This window comes from Pogona vitticeps, chromosome 2, assembly GCF_051106095.1.
Source record: "Pogona vitticeps strain Pit_001003342236 chromosome 2, PviZW2.1, whole genome shotgun sequence".
Taxonomy (NCBI): domain Eukaryota; kingdom Metazoa; phylum Chordata; class Lepidosauria; order Squamata; family Agamidae; genus Pogona; species Pogona vitticeps.
The window spans coordinates 173,209,834-173,236,354 of NC_135784.1; the positions used below are offsets into that span (position 1 = coordinate 173,209,834).

Sequence of the window (26,521 nt, forward strand, 5' to 3'; positions counted from 1 at the left end):
GGTTGTGTTCAGCTAGCTTCACAGCAGCATCCTTGTACAGATGGGGACAGCAGTGGTCGACCAGACCAGATGGGCGGGATATAAATCAAATAAGTAAGTAAGTAAGTAAGTAAGTAAGTAAGTAAGTAAGTAAGTAAGTAAGTAAGTAAGTAAGTAAGTAAGTAAGTAAGTAAGTAAATAAATAAATAAATAAATAAATAAATAAATAAATAAATAAATAAATAAATTTAAAAAAATGTTCTCATCATTGTTAAAGAAAAGGGAATGAGAAAATTTGTATGGGGGTACTGCAGATTGGCCAGAGATCTACATACCTGGGTAAATTCTGAATCTAGTTTTTGCTCCTCCATGGGCTAGAAGACTTACAAATATATGAATTCCTATTGAAGTTTGGTTGCACTGGAGCTTGTGTTCCTCTCCGTTGAGGACTCTTTGAGATGTTCCTGGAGGTACCAAAAGAGGAAGGCTCATATTGGAAGGTACATCATGGTAGAAACAGCTCTCACTTCCATCTTACTGAATGGGTGTCTATTCAGACATAGTGCAAGGTGACCCTCCACCTGAGGTAAAGCCCACACCACTGTTCCCACCAACAACTTTAGCTTCCAATCTGCCCTCAGCCTCTTTCTCCTCTCACAGTCACCAGGCCTCAAAATGGCTCTCACTAAGGAGTCTTTTCACAGAAAAGTCATCACGACGACCTCTTTGGGATCAGGTTGTACACTGGCACCTAGGCCTACCTGATATCCTAGGTCCTGGTGGATGCTGCTAATCTTGGGTTGTCATGGTGTGGCCTTGGTTATAGCTGTGTGCATATGCATTCTTTATAGTGACCCAGTGTCCTTTTTTAGTTGGGGCAGTCCTCCATTTGAATCACTGCCAGAGGACAATCCTTTTGAAGATGTCCTCTGTTTAAAAGCCTGTTCTGTGCAAGTTGGGTTTAAAGACAAAAGAACCATAAATAAGGGGGGGGGGGGAGAGAGAGAGAGAGAGAGAGATCAGGAACTGTGAAGCTGTCCATCCATAGGAAGCAGCTGAACTGCAGGCTCAGCAGATACAGAGATCTCCTGGTCACAGGTGATTGCATGTATGTATGTAACTACATGCAATTTTATGAGATTCTGATTAAGCACATGCAGTTTTCTCCTTTTTGGTGATGCACAAGGGGCTACTGACATGTGCCCCCATCTGCAGAAAATGGGCAGTGTTCTTCACGAATATGGAGGTTGCGCATGCCCCTTTCTTTCCCATGGCTGTTCCCATTGAAGCACAGGTTCTGAATAGGTCGTACATCTCCATCACATTGACAAAGAGGAGTCTGCACTACGAGCTGTCATAGGAATGTAAGCAGCTGGTAGTCTATAAAAGTACATTCTCTCCCCCGCTCCCCCCAACCCTGTAGAATCCTCTTGGCATTGGAAATTGTCCCGGAGAAGCATATGGTTATGGAAATGAGGATAAATGCAGCTCCTTGATCTCCTGCCTGTCTCTCTCCAGTTGCCCATTCCCAGCCAGCTCTTTTCTTCTTACAACCATTGCTGGCTTTTGACAGCCCCTGCTGACTTCAGGACTTCCCCTTTGTCTGCCAGGATCTTCCTCCCTGTCAGGGGCTGACGGACATGGCACAAGTTGCCGGCTGGTCCATGTTGTGATCCAGAAGACAAATCAAGGAAAGAGCAACCCTACATGGAGGATGACTGTCGGTGCTGCAGCTCACTTGGCCTCCAAGCTGCCTGCAGTGTTGAAGGAAGTGGGACCAGCGCCAGACCACTTACCGTGGACTGTAGATGCAAGCTGATTAAGTGGCAAAAGCCACTTTTGAATCAGTACAGCTGCACAGTTTGATATCTTTCTCTGATATCTCACTGGCAGTAATATTACATTTTTAAAAACACACAGGTAGCCCTCTAACAATGATCTTGTTTTTAAAATTTCAATAATTGCTCAACTTTTTGTTTGCTCTGCAGCCTGAACCAGTGTATTTTATACTGAGATTCTGTGACTGGGGTCAATCCAGTCTCCCCCCAAACCAGTGTCAGCCAGTCATTTTGGACTTCAGATCCCATCAGCCCCAGCTGGCATGGCTGACAGCATTCTCGGAGTTGTAGCCCCAGAATGCTGATCATTAATATGGATGGATTGATAAATCAGTGCACTCAAAGGCAAATTCTCGTCTCAAATTCCTTATCAACAGAGATAGCCACATGCCCACGGTAGTACAGGACCATGTGTTGCCCATGCAAAGAAAGAGAGAGAGAGTCAAACTTATTTCTGATCTCAGAGACCCAGCTGGGAAGACTGGAGGGGGGCATTTTTACCCCAAAACAATTGTATGGGAAATGTATAGTGACCTTTTCCCCAAACACCCAGTTCTCTCCATATATGATCTTCCTCATTTCCAGGTTATTGCTGGACAGCCCCTTGCTTCATACCACGACATTCCTCCCTGAGTTGGCAGCAGCTGAACGTCTGGGGAATATGATGTGTACAGTTTATCAGCCTTATTAGTGCAGAACTGAGGGGAAAGGGGGAGGAGTGACCGTGGTGTTTGATTCAAAGCTTTTCTTTACTAGAGACTGCTTGCCCTGGGGCCATGTGTGGTTTATGTGCCAGAAAAGATTTGAGCCTATGAAATTGCTACCTCTTTGTACAAAAGCATTAAAAAAAAAAATAAAGCCACAAGGGAAATTGGTGGGCCATGTGCTTTTGAAAGCAACTGTGTTTTACTAGCAATGGAATTTGCCTGAGATGGGATTTTCCACCAATACTTCAGAGCTAAGCTGGAGCCATCAGAGGCATTGAACTGCTTTTTATGTTAGAGGCAATGATTATAGACAGCCCTGTTATCCTTTGTAAGTTTTGAATGTGTGCACATACACATACGCACCTCTCTGCCTAACTGGTTTGGAAATGGGTTTCCTTGTGCTTTTTATATTAGTTTCCAGGAGGGTCCAAGAAAAATATTTTTAATTTCTCTGCACAATTCTCATAAACAGCAAGACACGTCAAGCTAGTTGAATACCCAGAATACAGCCCGTCTGTCTCAGAGCTTGGAAACAACTATTTGCATATGATGATGATTAATAATTATAGTATAATTACAGTTGATTGCCAGATCTTATAGTTCCACCTGAACTGTCAAGGAATTGTCACACTTCTTCCAATGTCTAGACAGGGAGACTCATTTCAGCCTGGGTTAGGGAGAAGAAGGAGAAATATGGGTTTAAGACTGTGAGGTAGACTAAGTCTTAGTCTATCTCTAAGCGTTACAGTCTGGTACCAGAGTCCATTGGCTTAGTGCAATACACAGGTGTGAATTTGGCATACCAAAAGTCCAGAGAGAGGGGAAGGGACTGGGGGAAGGTGTCAAGTCCATGGGTGCATGCACTTTAGCCCATCATGCCTCAAGGCAGAGAATAATGTTCTAGCAGTAGACTCTGGCAGTAGAATCACAGGGCTGGGAACAACTCCTAATGGGCTGGCAATAAACCTTCCATAAACCCCAGCAGGAGCCCAAATCTTTAGAAAATATTTCATGTGTGCCATAGATAAGGAGGCTCAAGAATGGTGCATTTTTCTACCTGCCCATATGCTGAAATGAAGGGATGTGGTGGTGCTGAAGGTTAAACTGCAGAAGCCTTTGTGTGCTGCAGGGTCAGAAGACCAGCAGTGGTAGTAATATCGAATCCACGTGGCGGAGTGAGCTCCCATCGCTTGTCCTAGCTCTTGTCAACCTAGCAGTTCGAAAGCATGCAAATGCAAGTAGATAAATACATACCACCACGATGGGAAGGTAATGGTGTTCTGTGTCTAGTCGCACTGGCCACGTGACCATGGAAACTGTCTACGGACAAACGCTGGCTCTATGGTGTGGAGACGAGGATGAGCACTGTGCCTTAGAGTCGGACACAACTGGACTAAATGTCAAGGGGAACCTTTACCTTTATATCCTCCAGCCACCTCATGTCTGCACTGCCTGATTACCTAATTAGCCAGATTCTGAGCCCATTTCTGCAACCAGGTAATTCAGAGCATTTCCAGGCTGTCTCTCAAAGCATGCCTGCCTCACCTCTGTGACATCACAAGAGCCCTCTCCTAGCCTCAGCTTTTGACCCTGAAATCTCAGAGAATGGAGTGCCCTGGGAACTCTTATCTTGGTTCAGTATTCTATATGACCAAGCTATATGCTCTGTGTTTCATGCTCTCAAAGCAGTGCTAAGAATTGCTGGAAAACTTATTACTTTGTGGACTTCAGGTATGTGTCAAACATTGTTTTTGGAAGGAAATAGGTTTAGGTCTCCTTGTGTTACGACACCTCTGCCTATAGGGCAGATATCTTCCTTTAAGTGCATACTCAAAGTGTTGTATATACGTAAGTACCAACAGGAGGACACTGGTGGCTTTGATTTTGCAGGGCTGACAAATCTGCTCTAGATTTCAGCGGAAATGCTCAAGGAGCTATCCAGGATGCTGAAACTATTTTGAGAATAGGAGTCATTACTCTGGACAGCTCTTGCAAACATCTCACTGAAACTTCCAGGGCATTCCATGCCTCTGCAAAAAACGGAGCCATCTGCCCCCACTCATGTCTCTACCATACATCCTAAAAACAAATGTGAATTAGTTTGGACTGAGAGAAGGGGACTGGTGCAAGGTTACGCAATGAACTGAGGGGCATAGAATCTGAATCGTAATCTAAGACTTCAACTGCTACATTATCCTGGCCTCATTCATTCTTTTCCAAGCAAGATGGGGTTTTTTTTGCCACATTCCCTGTGAATGGTATCTACAGATCCTAATGTCACAGAAACACCAGAGGGGCGGGGAGGAGTATGTAGGAATAAAGCTTTATTGCAATTCACAACAAAATAAATATCCCTGCCTCCGCAGACGTGCCTGGGAGAACAGAGAGAACGTACTGCCAGTTTTTGACAAATGTTCCCACTGCAGCAAAATCCACAGTTCAGCATTAGCACCTAGGAAATCAATGCCCCTGAAAGACTGTTTTCTAATCTTCTTGCCTCTGTTTACGGAGGAAGTACAGTGTGGAATAGAAAAGGGCTACGGAAGGGATGTCCTCACTAAGAATTGCAAAGATTCTATATTGCTTTGTAATATTAGGGTTCCATATAACATTCCCTCTAATTTTTCACCAGCACTGGGCAGGGACCCCACCCTGCGCATGCAGGCGTCAGGCCGTGATCAGAACCAAATGGGCAGTACCACTGTTGGCAGGTACACGGCACCCACACAGCTTAAAGGGAGTGTTGGTTCCATAGGTTTGAAAATATATCTGCAAAGGTTTTAGGGGTATATCTGATAGCTAAGAGCTTGCAGTGTTATTTCTAAAAGGAATGAGTTACAGTCCCAACTCCTGCTCAAATAGTTACTTTCACCATTGCTGAATCAAAAAGTATCTCTTCACTTTCAGGGTTCTCAGACAGAACTAGATTGTTTTGTGTATGTAAAAACTAGGTTCACTTTTGAAAGTAACTAAAAACCCCTGAATGCTAAATGGTGTTGGCCTCTGATGTAAAGCCCACTCTTCTGTCCTCTTCATTATCAGAATGTGAGGCAGTACTTGAGCACTCTGACGTTCCTCTTCTAGTTACACAGCAGAGTCAGGGGCCAAAGTGCTAGCACTACAACCCTGGGATTCCCCCTCTTCAGTCATTTGTTGAGGCTATACAGTGATGCCTCGCATTACGATTGCCCCGCATTACGACGAAACCGCATTACAATGACGTTTTTGCAATCTCAAAACAATGATCTAAACGGGCTTGTTTCGCTTTGTGATGATCGGTTCCCTGCTTCGGGAAACGATGATTTTTCTACAGCTGATCGGCGGTTTCAAAATGGCCGCCGGGTAAATAAAATGGCTCCCCGCTTTTTCTTGGACGAATTCCTCACAAGATAGCCACCGAAAATGGCCGCCCTATGGAGGATGTTTGCTGGATGGTGAGTTTCCAGCCCATTGGAATGCATTGGAGGGGTTTCAATGCATTTCAATGGGTTTTTTATTTTCGCATTACGATATTTTCATTCTACAGTGATTTCGCTGGAACGAATTAACATCATAATGCGAGGCACCACTGTAATCCTGTAACTTATAAAGAAACCAGCAGTTAGTGTTCCACTAAAAAAGGCGTAAAGGCATCCCATGTCAATTTTTAATGGTAATGTAACATAGCTATGCTTTAATCATTGGAGAAGGACTTAATTACAGGTAATTACTTCCAAACCTTGAGCTAGTCACTGGTGATGCATCCATCCAACACATATCTGTCATTTCCACAAAGCCTGATAGAGCCAGGATTCCCCCTTGTGTGAAGGACAGAGATGACTGGATCGGTTTCACTTTTTGTAATGTTTTGTAGTGTATTTTCAGCCATACATTCATCCCCCCCCCCCATATGTAAGCTGGACCAAGACATTGGTTTATTTCTCCCTATTTTTGCAAAACCTTTCCCCAGCTTCAAGTATGAATTATGTTTGGCCAAACAGAAGTGGTTCCTGAACCATGATATCTGTCTTCCCTCACCGCTGACTATGTGGGCTAGAACTGCCAGGAGCTGCCATTCAACTGTAGGTGGAGGATCACATGTTCCCATGTCCTGATCCAATTCATATATGACTCTTTGCTTCCAATTTCCCCTAATGAAAAGATGTTTGCAGATTTGTTCCTTATTCAGAGGCAGCCTCCTCTGCCCAACCAGGGACCTTTACCACAGTTTGTGTCCAATTTGTGCCATCTACCAGGAAATGGAGATTAAGTTGACTCCTCTTTCTGTCACATGACTCCCCAAAGGCACTGCAGGGTGTAGCTTTCCAGTGCAACCTCTCCCGAGTGTTTTTAATACATGACGGATTTAATGCAACCATACTTTACAAAGTTGTTCAAATTTAAGTACGCTATTAATTTATGATTAAGATGAGGTATTCAAGGCAAGGTATTCTCTAGGAATTCTTAGGAGAACTGCTACATTAGAAATTATCACTAGGGCAACCCCCCCTTCCTTACCTTCATGGACAATCTGAGCTGGTAATGATTAACCATCCACAAAGTGACACCACACAAGGGAAAACCCCAGAATCTGCCTCCTTTTTCCATCAGTTAACCACTTATCACCCAAACACAATTGTCAGAGCTGTTTTTCAACAAATGTGAATGGTAGTGAGCAGAAGAGGGTATCTTGTAGACCATCTTGACTGCTGCCATTGGTTTTGTCAACATGCAGGCTGCCTTTTGCTATGTAAAGCTTGGCATCCTTTTTCCTGTTGGCAATGTGGGCATGATAATTGTGCAGCAATACTGGGCTATTTCCTGGCTTTTTGAATTGTGTGTACAGAAACACAATATCTGACATTCATACACCAGAGTGGTGTTTTTTTTTTAAGAACTGATCATTAGGAAAGCAAGGGAAGCGAACCTTTCTATTATTACCAATGTGCATTGCACAAACATACAGTTCCATACACCTGGAATATTGGGTACTGATTGCTACATCTCAGAAAAGGATATTGTAGATAAGGAAGAAATTCATTTAAAAGGCAACCAAGATGATCAAAGGGCTGGAGGAAAGTATTCAGTGTTTGGGGCTTTTCACGTTAAGAGAACGGGCAAGAAATGGGGTGACAGGATAGAGGTGTATGTAATTATTCTACTACTAGAACTGGAGTCATCTCGTAAAACTGAATGGTGGAACAGACAAAAGGAAGCAAGTTTTCATCAACAACCTAGTTAAACTATCGAATTTACTATCACTAGTGATAGACAAACTGTCCTACGTGTAAATCAGGGGTGTCCAACCTTTCACCTTCCCTGGACCACATTAGAAGATGAAAATTTGGTTTGGGCCGCACATGAATTTGGTTTGGGCCGCATGGGGGGGCAGCCCTAGCCGACCTCTGCAGCCCCGCTCCAAGCGCGCTTACCGGCAGCTGCGATCTCAGACAGCAGAGGCTGCCAGCTTCAACTCCGGCAGCATTATGGGGCCGGGAGGGGGTCCACCTATTGACGGGGATGGCACAATGCAGTCACACACACACCCTCTCCCCTCCCCTCCCACTCCTTCCTTCCTTCCCTCTCTCCCCCTCTACTGTTGTGACATGCCCTGGACACATTCCGGCCGCAAATGCCGGCAGTGTAACTTGAAACTTTGGAATTTCTTTAAAAATAAAAAATTGCACTGGGCTGCATTATGAGCCGACCTGGGCCTCATGTGGCCCTCGGGCCGCAGGTTGGACAAGCCTGGTGTAAATCATTTCTTCATGTAGTACATGAGACAACCCTTGCTGAAAAACATAAAAATGCTAGAAAAAGGTGAAAGATCAAATAGAAAAAGAGGAAGATCAAATATGAGATGGATTGTCTCTGTAAAGGAACCCTCACGCTTGCATTTACAAGAGCAGAGGGTAATCACTCTTTCATGGGGTTGCCATGGGTCGAAGGTGAGTTGGTGGCACCTGACCACAAGCAGTGGAGAGCAGCACAGGCAGATGTAAAAGGGGACTGGACAAATTCATGGGTGGAGGTTATATCATAATCTGTGAAAAAGGCACATAAATGAACATCGCAAATCATTTGGGGGGCTGAATCATCACCTGCTCTTCTCACCTGCCCATCACTGGCGCTACCGATTGAGTTAATTTATGTTTGTGAAATGAAGGACTTCCATATTTCCTTTGCATTAGGCAGCTAAACATTTTAGACCAGCCCTTGGAAAGGACAGGAGGGACCGGCGATAGGCGCTTGGGCAGCAAGCAGAACCACCCTTACGTCATTGAGGGACAGTGAGGATGAACTGGACAAAGAAATGAAACAGCCAGCAGTAATGCAACAGGAGGAGAATTTTGTGTGTGTGTGCAACGTTGTTGGCAGTGCTGCTGAATCAGAAGCAGCTTTTAAAAATACAAGAGATGCACAAGACCGCCTTGTGTGGGTGTTGATTTTATTTTTATTTTTTTGGCAGCTTTGTTTCCTCTTCCGTGCTTTTGATTTTCCTTTGATCTTCAGGAAGAGAGAAAAGCAGGTGAAAGGGTAAAGCAAAGCCTTCCTTTCCAAAAACACCTAGCTGCTTAAACCTATTGTTTGCCCATCTTGTTTATACACCCTACAGCAAATGATACATTAACAGTCAGAGGTTTGATCCTCCCACCCTTAAACAATGCCTTTTTTCCTGTCCCAAATAAATAAACAGAATACCAAGCAAACAAGCTTTTCAAGGCTCTAAGTTGATGTTCCTATTTTCATGCTTGGGCATGAAATATTTATTTGAGCAAGGAAATACTTTTACTGGAATCACAGGGACCCATTTGTTTTACTGTTATTTAAAGTCCATATATAATTTGTTTTATTTATAGGCCACATTTCTCCCAATAAGTGAGATATATATCTGTACACACACACACACACACACACACACACACACACACACGGACACACACGGACACACACGGACACGGACACACACATACTGTATACACACACATATACATACACATGTGTATGTGTGTGCATGCATATATATATATATTACAGATATTCATTTATCACTTATTATATATATATATTATATTATACAGTATGTATATTATATTATATAATATATTTATATTTATTTATTATATATATATATACACATAAAATAAGTTATAAATGAATATCTGTAATATATGCATGTACACACACACATGCACATACACACATGTGTATGTATATGTGTGTGTGTGTGTATACAGTATATAGGTGTAGATACACATATCCCTATTTTTGGTTCTACAAAAGGAAAAGAGGTGGTACTGTTGCCTAGCTATTGTACACCTATCCTCTGTTACAAAGGACCCATCTTAAAAATGTGCACAGCGTCTACAGCTTGGATCCAGGGGCACAATTGCAGATCAGTGTGTGACTCAAATGACTTAGTACATCCTGGGGCATCTAGCATAAAACACTGCCTAGATGGCAGTACAGGACAATCTATTCCAGTGGTTCCAATCCTTGGGTCACCAGATGTTCTTGGACAACTCCCAAAAATCCTAGCTATAAAGTCAGATATATTGGGATCCAACAAGGACAAGGGGAGAGTACTAGGAACAGTACTTGAATGCCTAGCCTGATAAATGGGATTTAAGGACTTGCCTTTTCCTGATATTGGGATTTGAAGACTTGCCTTTTCATCATATTTTATTAGTGCAATAAAAATATCACCCAATTATGATGTTAAACTCTTAGTTAGAACCACTGAGTTTTAACAAAACCATGAAATTTTTCAAGGCGTTTTGCACTTTGCAGGTAGATAGAGTTTCTTTTCATTTAATTTTCAGAGTTACGTTAAGGCTACAAAGTACAGTAGAATTAATTAAGTAATTAATTAATTAATTATTTCATTCATTCATTCACTCACTCACTCAATTTATACGCTGCCGATCTGGCTACACCACTCTGGGCAGTTCACAACATGATAAAACAACAAATAGCACTTTGAATAAATTCACAACATAATAACAATACAAAAATCAAATTAAGCACATCAATCATCTTAAACTGAGAAAAGGCAACATTAAAACAATTAATAAAGAAAAGGTGGTGGAACTGGCAACTTGAGCGCTGACAGCGTCTTTATTCTCTGGCGATGTAATATCTGGGAAAGCCTGTCTAAACAGCCATGTTTTCAAAGAGATCTTGAAAATTCCCAGTGTATACTGTTTCCAAATACCGTAGAATACGGTGTGGGTTTGTACTGAGTTAGCAGCATCACAATCTTAAATAGTGGTTATTTCTGCTTTCAGGTATTCACAGTATTAAGGAGGGAAGGGCAGAAAAATATTCAGCCAACTATTTCCAGGGAAAAATAAAGGAAAAGAAAAAAAAAACATACATGTAAATACAGAAATATTTATGCAGCGTGATGAAAGCAACTAAGTGAAAACAAAAAAAGAATGTTAATACTACGTAAGTAAACACAAATTATGAAAATTGGAAAAAGATTACCTATTGTAATATTTTAGAATTCCACAAACACTTTAAAGGTTTTGGTTCTTCTCCCAGATTACTAACACTCAAGTTTCCTTGTCTCACATATATACATCAAGGGCTTTTATTCAGTTTTGCAAGAACCCAAACCTAGTGTATCATTCAGCAGGGTGACTTCTTTCTCCTGACTTCTCTGATATTTTGTACAATTAATCTAACCATCAGTACTGTGTGACATGTTTTTAGACCTTAAAAAGCTCCACATTTAATTGCTGCAGAAAAGTTTGTCAGCAAATACAAGGAATCGTTGCTTCCTCCTTGATTCTCTCTCCAGCAGCGATCTGTATTTCTACTATAGATTTTTTTAAAAGAGCATAAAATACTGTTGCATCCATCGGTTAAAACAATTCCCGCTTAACAAAGTGCAAGCTGTGTACCCATTGATTTCTTTCCAGACATCGTTCCGAATACTGATAGGTAAATTTATCTTTAAATGCTTTCCTCATGCAAATATATTATTTGGAAGTTTTTATCTGAATTTAATAGTGGATAAATCTGAGAAAATATTTCCTCCAAACTCTCTTCTGTAGCAAAAGCTCACATTTAGTAGGTCCTCTGAGGCTAGTTTTTGTTGCCTTAGCAAAGTAGTTTTTTTAAAAAAAATCTATAGGTAGAGTTGCCAAGCCTCCAGGTCTCTCTGAAATCTCACGGAAATGTGATGTTTCTCCAGATCTCCAACCTGGGAAATAAATCCTAAGATGGCCAGCAATGAAGAAGAACCTTTAATATTTGTGTATGAGATACTTTGAAGGATGTCCAGTTATATCCACCCATTCCTAGCTAGCATCAGGGTTCTCTGATTCTGGTTTCTGTGTCATGATCGCAACCTTGCTTTGAACGGAAGCTAACGTTCTCAAATTCCATCTTCAACCATCAAATCATTATCTTTCCAATGAAATTGATATGATTCTATTGGGATTAAGTTAATTAATTTTAGGCCCCATTTCTGGGGACAGATGAAAGGGCAGCATAATAAATAGGAGACAGATTGTATCTAAGGCCTCCACCCCTGTTGAGTGAGGGAATTTCTATATGCACATGGCCTCCTTGACTCCTCTCTGAAACCACCTATCTTCTCCGTCCAGAATGAATAGATCTTGATCATCAAATGAGTGTCCTTTGTCATTCAAATGAAAGAACACTGCCGATTGTGGTCCTGAGCCATTGCCCCTTCTTTGTTGGGTCCTGCGTTTAGTGGCTGTTTGGTCTCTCCAGTGTAGAGCTCCGAACACTCCTCTTTGCATTGGACCATATATACTATATTACTCCTGTTGTGTTTTGGTGTTGTCCGGTCTTTTGGGTGGATGAGACTCTGCCTCTAGTGTGTTTGTGGGTCTGAAGTGCACAGGTATGTGGCTGTCTTCAGATGTCTGTCTTCCTTCTTCTTGGCTTCTGTGGATGTGGCGATGTTTCTTGCTCTGTGGTTTAGCATCCTCATGACCCCTAGTTTGTGTTGCAGTCGGTGATGAGACTCAAACCACAGGAACTGATCAGTGTGTAGGTTTTCTATAGATTTCTATTCCTAAGCTGCCGTTGGGTCCTATAATGATTGCACAGTCCAGGAAAACCAACCGGTTGTCATGAACCACATACAGTACCTGAACCAATGGGCGGTGGTGATGTTGGCGTTAAGGACCCCAACACGAACTGGCCTCAAAACCCTTCCATGGCAGGACCAGATGGTTTCTGTCTCATTTTGGGAACATGCTTGTTCAGGTGGTAGGGGGAGGGGGAAGTATGGATCCCACTGGCCCACGTGGATGAGATGGAGTCACTCCTGGTTGCTGCATAATGAGTCCCTGGTGGAGGGTGGGGTTTCACTTAATTAGGGCTTATTTTGGGGGTATGGCTTATATTATGAGCATCCTGAAAAATCATACTAGGGCTTATTTTCAGTTTAGGTCTTATTTTTGCAGAAACAGGGTAGATACAATCTGCCTTCTACCATGCTGCCCTTTTATCCATCCCCAGAAAAATCAGGACCACACCCACCAGAAAGACCACTGTTAACAACTGTTAATAATCCATGACGGTGGGTGGAGAAGGACTGCAGAGGAGGGATTTTCACTCGCCCCCAGTCCTGTGTCCATCTAACCAGCCTATTCAGACCAAGGAGAAGTGAAACCAACATGGCGGACATATCAGGGGTCTCCTACCAACTCTCCTCAGACTAAAGAAGCTACTTGGATGAGTAGCAACACGTTTCAGCCTAATAAGAAAGAAGTCTGATTGTCATGAGTCGACTTCCAGAGAACCTCACCTGTATGACTGAGAATCTTCACAGATATAAGAGACTATGTAATGCTGCTTTTTGCAATTTTAGTACAACTTACCAATATAAGGCCTATAATTTTTTTAAAAAAACTTATTCTTTAAAATAAGAAACAGCTGACAATTTTAAAACAATCAGACAAACAAACACATGAGGGGGAAAGGAATGAAATATTTTCTTAAAATATATTACAGTAACAGCAGATGAGGAGAAAAATAACAATCCAGTATTAAAGAATTCCCACAGCAGACTCTCTCATCTACAACCTAATGCATAACCTAATTGTTTCTCTGATGAGGGTTGCCTAGAAAACCACTGTAAGTCAAATTCTATTTTCCATTAAGCTTAATGTTAGAATTGGTGTTTGGTTTCTGAAGAATGTTCATATGGTATAAGCAAAACCACTTCTGTCTTCTCATTTGCCCTCACACCTCCATTTTGTTTCTTGCATGGTGAGTGCTCCTCTATCACCTCTGCTATTTTCTCTTTCCTCCCTCCCTGTGGCTGTCTCCCCCTCTGCCTTTGGTGTCTCCCTGTTAGGTCCCAGCACTGATGTTACCTGTCTGTCATGGGTTTGGAGGGAAAGTTCCATCCTATGGGGAGTGGAAGGTGGGACATCAGGAGGAGGGGCTGTACTGTATATATATGTGAAGCGTGTGTGGAGAAGTTAAGAGAAGAAGCAGCAGCTGGGAAGAAGAAGCTGGTGTGGGAGTCTGTGTGTCAGACAGGGTACTACTGTGTGTCAGTCAGTACCAACCTGATAGGTTCAGGTGTCTGTATGGTTAGCCAGAACTGATAGGTTCAGGGTCTGAGCTTCAAGTTAAGTGTTCTGTGTGAACCAAACTGTGTGCATGTATGAATGAGACTAAGCCACGTTACTATATCTTATTCACCTGATCATTTTATTTTGCCTATGTGTTGTTTTAAATAAACCTTATTCTTTTATTTGTTGAAAATCCATCCCTGGTCTGTGTGACTTCTTATAGGGAATGGTTGGTGGCAGCTTAGTTAACGTGTGGCATATCCCAGTAGGTCTGGGTTTATCACACCTTTATCTTAGAGCTTGCTTGAATGTTTTGCCATGTTGTCTCTGTATTTTTTTATGTGTGGAGAAATAGACAATGTTCCACAAAAGTTGACATTAAAATATAGCAGTTTGTCTTTAAGGTGCCACACCATCTTCGTCTTTTTTTCCCTTCGGTTTCATGTTTCTTGTTGATAAACATACTATGTAGTATTTTTTTTAAAAAAGCTAGTCACCGTGCTCTTTAAAGTGAGTTTTTGGATACCAAGAATGGGGCATTAGCTAATAGTAGATTGGCCGTAAAAGTTGAGGGTGCTGTAAAATGAGCCATTGTAAATTGGGGGTCTTCTGTGGTAATCAGCTTGTAAATAAGAAAGAAAAGAGAAGGATAAATTTCAACACAGTCCATAATAAGAAAGAAGGAAGTTTCACATTATTTGACCCTTTCCTTGATCCCCATTCCAATTCTTTGGCTCAGATCTTACATTGTTCTCCAATACTGTGATCATTTTATTGGTAAAGCCGGACAAGTATTTGTTGATTTGCCCTTCAGGGCACGTCTCTCGATAATGCTTGGAGACCATGTGTTTCAGAGAACTAGCAGTATTCCTATTAATCAATGACAGATCTAGAATAGTTTACACCATTGGCATCAGCCATATGTCATTTAGATTTTCCTTTAAGGCAGTTCTACAGCAGTGACGGGAACCTTTCACCCTGTAGGTCAGAGGTCCCCAACCTCCCGGTCTGTGGACCAGTCCTGGTCCGTGGCCTTGCCAGGACTGGGCCGCAGAGACACATTTTCTGCCCCCCCCCCCCCGCATGCGTACATGCATGCACACCCCTCCCATGCACGCATGGCCACTCCCACACACGCTCGTGCACCTCATCCCATGAAAACACGCCCCTTCCCACACACATGCAGCCCCATGCATGCACGGGTCCTCCCATGCATGCATGCACCCCCTCACCCACACTAAACCAGTCCGTGGATGAAAAAAGGTTGGGGGGGGGCCACTGCTTTAGGGCCTAGAACTGTGGTTCTCAATCTTGGGTAACCCAGGTGTTCTTGGACTGCACCTCCCAAAAACCCCAGCTAGCACAGCTGGTGGTGAAGGCTTTGTTGCAGTCCGAGATTGGGAACCAATTATCTAGTAGCTATCATTCCCACAGTCTCTTACCATTGGCCTTGCTGTGCGGGGCTAATGGAAGCTGAAGGCAAAAAATAAGCAGAATGCCAAAGGTTCCTTGCCTCTTTGTTCTGTATGTTTGAACATTAGCTTCAGTACAATGTCAGTGAGCTATACTGATTGATGGAGGAGAATCCTATTGAGATCTTACCTTCCACTTCTACATTTGTATACATACACACATATACATAAACACATACAAATAAGGTTGCTAAGTCAGTAGCATCTCATTCTCCGAGATTTCAGGGCCAAACCTGAATTGGGAGAGGGATGGGGCTGGTCCCTGTGATGTCACAGAGGCAGAGCAGGCAAAAACTGGGAGGAAAGCAAACATGATACATGCAAACAATGTCACACAGCCAACCAGCAAGGCTGCAACTTAGTTGGATCCACTGGATTCCTCCCCCCCCCAGGCACCAACATTGAGAGGGCACCCGAATCTAGAGGAGAAACCTCTCGTGAATTTTAGGAAAATAAATAGCAATACCTCCCATTCCTGTTCATTTTCCTTTTTAAACAAACGTCAACATTGTTTTCTTTTGAGGGGACATTGCTTTTTTCCCCTTTTCCAAGAGGACCTCACACCCTTGTTTCATGGTAGGCAGTGCCTCTTGCCCTGGTTGGCAGCATGGCTAGTTACATAGTGCTGGTTCAGAATTATTTGGATCCAGCTTGCTGACTTGTTTGGGGCTGAAGTTTTAGTTTCTATGTTTATAACAAATGCTAATGTAGATAAGTTCTTTGTGGATAACAAATGTGATGCTAACGCAAAACCAGATACATTTTAGTTTCAATGCACACAGGTGCATTGCATTGTGGTGGCATGTGCTATTCACATAAATTATGCTAACATACTTCTATGCTATTTTCCCCTCCACACCTGAAAAAATTCCCATGGACATCCTTGCTCATGTCTAACCTGAAAACTTTAATCAAGAATCTTACGATGCCTCTCCATGCAAAACCAGTTTCATTTTAATCCAGTTTGAGGATACAACTACGTATTCATCTTAACTCAAAGCATTGGGATAGGAACTATATGCCGCAGGCCAAGTAACACAGTCCAACTAACTATTCACTACTGGTGGTCTTTAAGCTACTCCCAAACCATGCCAGAATGCCATAGGTTAGGACACTCTCAATGGTGCTACGATTGTATGACAGAAGTAAATGCTGAGATAGATTTAACTTGCCGAGCATTCTCATGAAATACAGCCTCTTCTGTGCCTTCTTCACTAGCATGTTGGCATTTATATTTCATAAGAGGTCCTCTGAGATATAAGTGCCCAGAAATTTAAAACTACCAACTCTCTCCACTTCCTCGCCATTTATGTACAGTGGTAAATGTACATTTCTCTTCCTCCTAAAATCAATTATGAGTTCTTTAGTTTTTTTGATGTTAAGTGTGAGATGATTTTCTTTACACCAAAGTATCAACCCTTGTGCTTCTTTTCTATAAGCAGACTCATTGTTCTTATTTATGAGCCCCACCACTGTTGTATCATCCGCAAATTTAATAATTGTGTTGGTGTTATACAGTGGGGTGCAATCATGTGTGTACTGGGAATAGAGGAAGGGACTTAGCACACAGCCCTGGGGAGCTCCTGTACTTAGTACCAGGGTAGAAGAATGGTGAGATCCCATCCTTACTGACTGTAGCCTATCTGTCAGAAAGTCCTTGATCCACACGCAGATCTTCTGAGGTCATCTCAGATATATCATTTTAAAAAAACAACCTATTTGGTAGAATGGTATTAAAAGCAGAGCTATAATCCACAAACAACAGCCTCGCATAAGTTCTCTGTTGTTCTAAGTGGTTCAATACAGTACTGTATGGAGTACAATGGACACAGCATTATTAGTAGATCTATTTCTCCTGTATGCAAATTGCCATTTTTAAGGAGAAACATGGGGTAAAATGTATGTCCACACCAGGTCTCAGGGAGATTCATAGAAGAGTAGCAATTTGGAAAAAACAGGAATTATTACCCTTGGTCATCTAAGCCCCGTGCTTGTCCATCCTGTACTAAAAGAGATTAATTCTTAGTAGCTGTTGCATTTTGAAGGTTCATTAGTAGCCCTAAACTCTAGAAAGCTGTTCTAGATTTTTTAAATATTACTCACACATTCAAGAGCCAGGCTTTGATTAAGGGTGGGATGTCACTAATAGTAATCATCATCATCATTTTAAGATTGCAGAGCTGGAAGGAGATTAGATTAGGCATCCTTCAGTCTTGAGAGACTATGGTAACGTGCTCTGTATGGAAGACTTGGAACAGCATCTAGTGTGGCTGAGAAGGCCAATTCGAGACTGACAATCCCTTCCATACTGCACAAATACAATCTGTCCCCTGTCCAGCTCCCTGACTTTACTGCTTTCAGGACTGCCTCTTTTCCTCTGCCCGCTGGACAAGGGTCTCTTCAAATTGGGAGAGGCCACGATGCAACGCCTGCCTCCAGGCTGAACGCTCAGATATCAAGGTTTCCCATCTGTTGAGATCCATTCCTAAGGCCTTTAGATACCGCTTGCAGATATCCTTGTAACACATTTGTGGTCTCCCTCAGGGGCAATTTCCATGCACTGATTCTCCATACAGGAGATCTTTTGAAATCTGACCATCAGCCATTCTCACGACATGCCCGAGCCAACATAGACATTGCTATTTCAGTAATGTATACATGCTAAAAATTTCAGCTCGTTCTAGGACTACTCTGTATGGAAATTTGTCCCAAAATGCGTCAGAGACAGCACATATGGAATGTGTTCAGCTTCCCCTCCTGCCATGCACAAGGACTCACTGCAGTACAGGGGTGTGCTCAGGACAAAGGCTCTATAGATCTGGACTTGTGTTTTCTTCAAGCTGATTGTTAATCCAAAGTCTTGGCAAGCCATGCTAAAAAGATTCATGAGTATTTGGAGGTCTTCAGCAGAGTGGACAAGACTGCATCATCAACAAAAAGGAAATCCCACATGCATTTCAGCTGAACTTTGGTCTTCTCTCTCAATCTAGAGAGATTAAAGAGCTTTCCATCTGATCTAGTCCGGAGACAGACACCTTCTGTTTCAGTTCCAAAGGCGTGCTTCAGCATGAGAGGAAAAAAGATCCCAAACAGGGTCAGTGTGAGGACACAGCCTCATGAAAAGACCTGATGATGTTAAGGAGTCGAGGTGGATATCCAATCTTGGAAAGTATTTTAAAACGGCCATCACTGCTAACCAAATCAAAGTTCTTTGTGAGATCTACAAAGGCCAGAAAGAGTGGCTGTCGTCATTCCCTACATTTCTCCTGCAACTGTCTGAGGAAATATACCATGTCAGTGGTGGATCTATTAGCTCGAAATCCACACTGTGATTCTGGATAGACTTTGTCTGCAAGCACCTGGAGTCTCTTCGTCACAACACGGGCAAGCAGCTTCCCTACTACGCTGAGAAGAGAGATGCCATGGTAGTTATTGCAGTCACCCCTGTCTCCTTTGTTCTTATACAATGTGACGATGTTTGCATCCTTCATGTCCATGCTCTACCCAATCGAGCAAAGATTTATAACTGGTAACTGCTACTTCCTGTGTTGTTTCGACGCTGTATGCGAAGCTGTAGTGTCCTTTCCAGAGCATGTAGTCTGGGTAAAATAATATGGAGGATAGGCTGCTACTCAAGCAACAAATCCCCCCTCTCCATGTCTCTGAAATAGTCCAATTGAAAGGCAAGAGCCAATTCAACTAGTTCCAGCAGTGTCACAGGAATTGTGACACGAACTGCCTCTGGGACTCCGGCTCTGGATTTTGCTTCAAGGTTGTCTCTTGAAGCCTTTTCCATAAGTGGATATAGCCACAAGGCACTGGAGGTTTGAAATAGGAGTTTTCCTTCTCCTAGATGGGCTGCCTTCCAAGACTGATGAGCTCCCACCTACCTGTCCTGCTCCCTTATAGTGTGGAGATTAGAACACAGGCCTCCAGCTGCCAGACTTTGTCTTCCAAGAGGACCACCAGCTGACACTTAAGAGCATTTCTACCAGGCACCTCATTGGCAAGAAAACAAATATGCCACAGGTGTTACAAATGCAACAGATCCTGCTCTCTCCATCTCGACTGATTGGTCAGTGAATTAAAAAAGATAGGAAGTCTGATCCTACCCCTAAAACCTTCTGGCACCCCAGGTGTAAGCAATGCTATTTGGCTTTCCTATTTACCAGATTAGCATCAAAAACAGAATCAGAGAAAATACCTCACCAAATAAAATGCCCTCCCAAACACAGCTCACCTCCTGCCTCAGCCCCTCTTCAGGAAAAGGGCTCAGAGCTTCTGCTCGCACGCATTTAAAGCCAACCCCCCCCCCCCCAACCATGCGGTCAGGGAGCTGGAAGGAACTCTGTGGATAATTGAGTTGAGTCTCTGTCAAGGAGGCACAGTGGGGAATCAACCTCTGGCTTCATGGCTAGATGCCTAAACCACTGAGCTATCCAGCAGTCTACAGCTCCCAAACAGAATGGGATATAAAATACCGAAGAAGTTGAAAACCCTGCTGATCCTGTCTACACCTTTCTGCTTTGAATCTATTCCCAAGTACAGTTTTCACAACCATGAGGGACAGAACATTTATTTTAAAAACTAAAGAATAAAAATGAGAGATTCAGATGATGGAGCCTTGCTGTCAGGCCCACAGACTCCACTGTTGAGCAGTGAGTTCAGCTGCATTTGTTTCCTGGCATTTGGGGTGACTCAAGCAGGGTTGGATCTCACTTTAAGACTAGATTTATTTAGGTGGGAGCTTTCATGGATGATGATCTGCTTCCTTAGACACCCAGTGTACATGTTTTCAGGAGAAACTGGACACAGCATGGCTGATGAACTTTGGAATTGATAAAAGGGTTATATGAACACGGATAACGGGTCTCTAAGGTACTGCTAACATAAACACCTGGCAATAGAGAAAAGTAGCTGTACAATCCATCCACAGAAATGATGAGATGCAAAATACCTATGATAGATTTATAAAAACTTTTTGAGCAATCCAGTGAAGATTTTATTCAACCAAAAACTTAGCTTGTCAGTAATCCATTCCCATGATCTGATCCTGGGAATAAGCAGATGAATGGGGCTTATAGAAATGTTCGTTGTTAAACATGTGTTAGGCAGCTGTCGTTGATGGGATGAAGATCTGGTTGTGTGGTGGACAGCACTTGGCCAACAAAAACAACCTTTTGACTACACACAAGACTGTCAAGAAAGCCAGGGTATTAATACATTATTAACATCCAGAACGAGAGAACATTCGGCTGGCTAACGAGGGTCTGACCTATTTTGCATTCTCCACCTCTGTGCCCCCACCCCTCCGTTAAGGGCTGCTCCTTCTGCTCTGTTTCCCAAGAGGCTTCCTTGAAGGGAATTGATGGGAAAGAGGACCAATGCGAGACTCATGGAGGCTCTGTGGTAATTTCCTCGTTTGTACAGGAGAAGAGTTTTTCCAGGGCTTTCCCTTCTGCCCACCTTCCTTTCCCGTTCCTTTGCTAATATGTCTTTAAAGAATTTAAATGAAGGGTGGGGAGGTGGGAATAAGCCAAATGGGTGATGAAGCTTCACAACATAACCAGAGAGGACAGAATAGGTCACGCCACAACTCATTACGTGCGTTCATTCAGTATGTCCCAGGGCAAGCTGCGAGCTAAAAATAGCTTTTTTTTTCTCCAGCTCCATTTTTAGTCAGCAGAGGAGTCCAAGAGTGGATTCAGTATTCTGTTTGTGTAGTTCAGAGATAAGGAGGTGGCCTTCTAGGCATCACCTCAGCCTAGAAAGAAGAGAAAAGGCGGCAGGCGGTAGTAGCTTCATATAAAATAGCTGTGTCAGGCAGTCTCTTGTGGCCTATAACCTCAAGGCATCCCATACCGATCAAATGCTCCAGAAGGCTGAAAGTTTTTGTGATCATCAAAGAGCACTGTGCCACAGGGTTTTTTCCCATCTTTGCCTCTGTCAAACATATATGTTCTGCAAAATTCAGAACTACTACATGTAATAATTTAACGATCTATGTCAGGGTTGGATTTTATTTATTTACAGGACTCATTTATTTTGGCAGCCCCTGGTCTCAGACGTCCCTGCCATACTGCCTCCTCTAAAATGGTCTTCTCCAGCTTTTCCCAAAGGGAGTGCTAGCTCTCAGAAGCCTCCCGGAACCACAATTAACATTTTAAATGAGTTACCACCCCCTCTGAAATGTCTATAATATCAATTATACACAATCAGGGTGATTCTGACTTATGGTGACCCTTTCCAGGGCGCCCTAGGCGTAGGGTACTCAAAAGTGGTTTCCTATTCCCTTCTTCTGGAGGCCCCATGGGGACTGTGCCTGGATCTTCTCCCAGGAGGCACGCTGAGTAATTGAAGTCCTAATCCCTCTGCATTTAATACTCATTTTCCAAGCCACATCTCATTTCAGCCCACCCACCCAAATGTTTTGGAGGACTATTCGGCCAGCAGAAGATTCCCAAGGGGAGAAAACAGGCCCTGTGCTCTCCTGCAGATCTGCATGCTTGTGGCAGTTTGAGGCATGTGGAGGTCCAATGAGCCTTCTGACCTGTTACTGGAGATCCTACAGGGGCACATGTGCATACTTCAGGAGTCCAAGAAGTGCAGAGCCCTTCTCTCTCTAGATATATATATGTCCCACCATAACGGCAGACATTTTATTAGAATATACTCATGAGGCTGGGTGCATTAACTTTGCCACAAATGAAAAATTGAACTGAATGGGCTCCTTTCAGCTTCATGTTGAAGCTCCCGAGCAATTCAAATGATCCCCTCTTTCTTTCATTCATAGCTCTTTCTCACCGTAGGGGAACAATACCATTTTCTGGCTGCAGCCATTTAATCCTACCAGCATGATCTGTCATTCCAGTGCGTTCTGAGAGGGAAAACAATATCCATGAATCATTTCGTTTAGTCGTTTAGTCGTGTCCGACTCTTCACCATTTGTTTGGCTGCCATTACAATTTCTCTCTTGAAAATGCCCTGGGATAGCAAAATGTTTGGAGCATTCTGGTAAAAGATGGTGAATTATAGGAGGTGGCTGTTGAAATCAGCCTTACTACCACTGCCACTGCAGATGGTGACAGCAGCCATGAAATTAAAAGAGCCTGCTTCTTGAGAGGACAGTGATGACAAACCTTGACAGCATCTTAAAAAGCAGAGACATGATCTTGCCAACAAAAGTCCACATAGTCAAAGCTATGGTTTTTCCTGTAGTGATGTAGGGAAGTGAGAGCTGGACCATAAAGAAGGCTGACCACCAAAGAATTGATGCCTTTGAATTGTGGTGCTGGAGGAGGCTCTTGAGAGTCCCCTGGACTGCAGAGAGAACAAACCTTGCCATTTGAAGGAAATCAACCCTGAGTGCTCACTGGAAAGACAGATCCTGAAGCTGAGGCTCCAGCACTTTGGCCATCTCATGAGAAGAGAAGACTCCCTGGAAAAGACCCTGATATTGGGAAAGTGTGAAGGCAAGAGGAGAAAGGGATGACAGAGGACGATTGGACTGTGCAATCGAAGTGACCAACATGAATTTGACAAAATCCCGGGAGGCAGTGGAAGACAGGAGGGCTTGGCGTGCTCTAGTCCATGGAGTCACAAAGAGTCGGACAAGACTTAATGACTAAACAACAACCACTGCCAGAGACAGCAGTGGAAGGAAGGAAGAAATTACAGATGAATATGACAAAATAAATAAATAACGATGCAAACATGGTTTCAATCAATAAAATGAAAGAGGTGTTTAATCATGAAAATAAATAGAATCATTTTTAATTCTTAAAAAAATGTGTGCTCTCTTACAATCAATAGCCATTTTTTTTGTGTAAGAGAAGCGTGTTAACATAGCTGTCATTTTAGTGCCTGCTGTTTCAAAACTGTTTCCAGACTCTCCTGCCTCCTGTGGTTACACAGGAGTGGGAGTGTGTAATGCCAACAGTACACCATTTGTCTAAGTACCCAGCCTGCCAGCAAATATTTACAAAGACACCATGTGTGACGTGGCCGGGCAAAAAGCTGTGGAAGATGCATCACTGCAACAAATGGCACATCCTTTTACTGGCTCTTGTGCTGGAGGAAGCAAGCATCCTTGATCGGATTGGTTTCTCCTTCAGGAAAACGGCACAAGAAGAATTTGACTTCTAAGGCTTAGCATTGGATTGTTGTCCCCTGAGGACAGTTAGATGGTCTGTAAGCAAATTAAGACCTTCTAGTGTTTTAAGGATAGTACTAAAATGTAGGGTTTTTTTAAAAACTGTTTATATTATTCTTGCTACCTACTGCATTTATGGCCTGGCTTTTCTCTGGAGAAATAATGGGGAGTTTCACAAGAAAATTCCTGCTCCATCCTAAAACCAATCCCTGGAAGATAGTGTAAACTGAAGCAAGATGACAGCACAAGGCTATGAAAGGGTGACCACTTATAAAAAAAAAACCTGAGATAGCTAGGCATAATGCTTGCACAGGCTGATTTGTATGGATAGGTGCACATTTGGGAAAAATTACTGTAAGAGTCAAAAAGCTGAGGACAACTTCTGAGGCTGTCCTCTGAGTATCTTCTGTAAGAGCAGCTGACAGGTAGGTGGCAAAGTGGAGAGCCTTCTCTGTGGTGGCCCCATCTATGGAATGAATGGCTACCCTCAGGAGGCCTGACTTATCCTAATATGATTATGTTTTCTATTCTGGTTTACAATGTTCCATATTCCTGAGTAAGAGATAGATAATGCCTGAAAACTATTATAAGTGGGCTTACTCCTGAGTGAGCATGTGCTTTGCATGCCTGAATGCTGTTGCAGAGAAGCTTGGTCCTGAATAGACACACAAAAGAATCAAACTTTCTTCAAGCACCTAAACCAAAGCAAGCAAAGATTTCCCAGCACAATCCTGCTGTGAAGCATGAAATAGTTTGGGGTACTGGAAAGAAGCATCTTCTACCATGGGAACTTACCATCTTGTATGATTGGCTGCTTCATCCCTTTTGTTCCTGCTGTGATGCTGCCACAACACAGTTGGTAGGAAAGCAAGATTTTTTTTTTCATAACTCCTTCCTCCAAGAGGTTAGGTGACCTTCCTCTCTTTTTTGGTTCTACCAGCATCAAAGACACTCCTCTTTAAACATGCATTGTTTCAGTGGCTGCATCATCTGCTTTAGTGTTGGTCTGTTTGTTGGTATTGTTTCCTGTGGCTCAGTGTGCAGCTACTGTGTTTGAGTTCATATGTTTTGCTTTCAGTGATACATATTTTTTTCCTTTTAAGAGAAAAAGCAGGCTGCAACTTTTCTTAAATACTGTATTTCTTGGCGTATAATACTATTTTTTTGCCCTGAAAAACATGCCTCGAAGTGTGGGGGGGGTTCGTCTTATACGCCGGGTGCACTTCAGTTGGGATAGACATAGCTGCCCATAGTGGCCTTCCAATGCTCGCCCGGTGCCCATAGTAGCCTCCCGATGCCTGCCCACCTCATTCTACATACCGTCCAGTATCGCGTGGTATCCAGCATGGCCACGGCAAGCATCAGCAGCGAGACAGGGGTGCCAGCCTTTTCAACGTGATCGGCCCGTTCTGCTCAGCGGGAAGCAGCGGCGCTCCGGCCTGCCCCTTGTCTACGCAGAGCTCACACATGCACACTTGTGCACTAGTGCCGGTCACAGGGAGGTGCAGGGGTGGGCCGAAGGTGCTGTGGTCACGCTGCAGCCGTACAATGGTGACAATGAATAGCACCTTTTATTTGGTGTGTGGAAGGTGTGTGGAAGAGGGGGTAGTCTTATACGGCGAGTATATAACAAACTATATTTTGAGTGGAAATGTTGGGGGGTCGTCTTATACGCCCAGTCATCTTATACACTGACAAATACAATGAATAACTACTGAAGTACTGAAGAACATCTACCAATAATTCCCAATAAAGAGAGAACAGCCCTCAAATTGATGGCAAAATGTATTTGTTTGAGACTGCAACTGTGTGGTCAAGTACCACAGGATTTGCTCTGTTTATAAAGCATTCGGATTCAAATTATTTTTTACTGATCAAACAACACAAAGGCCAATTGAAATTGATTCAGCTCCTTTAGCTCCCATTGCTGCTTCCCCCCCCCCCTTTGCCACTGGAGGTTTCTACTTTTTTCAAGCCAAAACAATCCAAATAATTTTTTTCCCTCTTGTAATCAGTTGTTTCATTTTCATAAAGATGGGGAGCATGCCCAGGGGTGGCAGTTCAGTGACATAGGCAGTTGGCATGTGATGTTGGAAACTGTAGGAACAACTTCTGCTGTGTTCTTTCCTCCTGATCATCCTCCATTTAAAAAAAAATACATATATGAGATTAACATTACATCATCTTATGAAGAATATTGATAAAAAGTTTAGTGCTAGATCACTTCCAGATGAGAATTTTTTAAAACAAGAACAACAACCAGACAAAATAAAAGACATCCTTGTGGTATTTGAAATTTCTGTACATTTTAAGAAAAACTTTGGGACCCTGCCGTCTTTTCCAGAACACTGTTCAACCCTTTCAAAACTGGGTGGCTTGACAGTGAACCATCAAAGGATCAGCAGAGGCAGGACCAGAGGAAGGAAGGAAAGAAAAGGCGTCTGTGGGCTGATATGTGAGCCGCTTTAGGTCCCTTGTTGGGAGAAGTGCGGCATATAAATAAAACAAATACATCATAAAATAAAATATGTGAATTGTATTGCATCAAGTGTGAACACTGAACTTCTGAATCAATCAAAGCCACTGTCTACTCGCTGACAGCAAATTCAACCATAATATGGGCTGTGAATCAAATTGCAGTGAAGCCAAATTGGGGCAGTTTGGCTTGCCTAAGTCAAGATAAAGTTCAATGTGGTTTTGGTTCACTTTTATTTGGTGGCCTCATTCAGGGGTTATATGACATCCTATCTTCCATAAAAACAAGCCTCTCTCCCAATAAAGCCAGGCCAAAACATGCTAGCCTTGTGCTGGAGTAAAACAAATATGT

At 42.8% G+C, this 26,521-nt stretch overlaps 1 protein-coding gene across 4 annotated transcripts in view; it reads left to right on the top strand.

Annotated features, from left to right (window-relative positions):
* Positions 1-26,521, top strand: part of OLFM2 (olfactomedin 2) — a 209,637-nt gene that overhangs the window by 108,280 nt on the left and 74,836 nt on the right. The window lies entirely within an intron of this gene.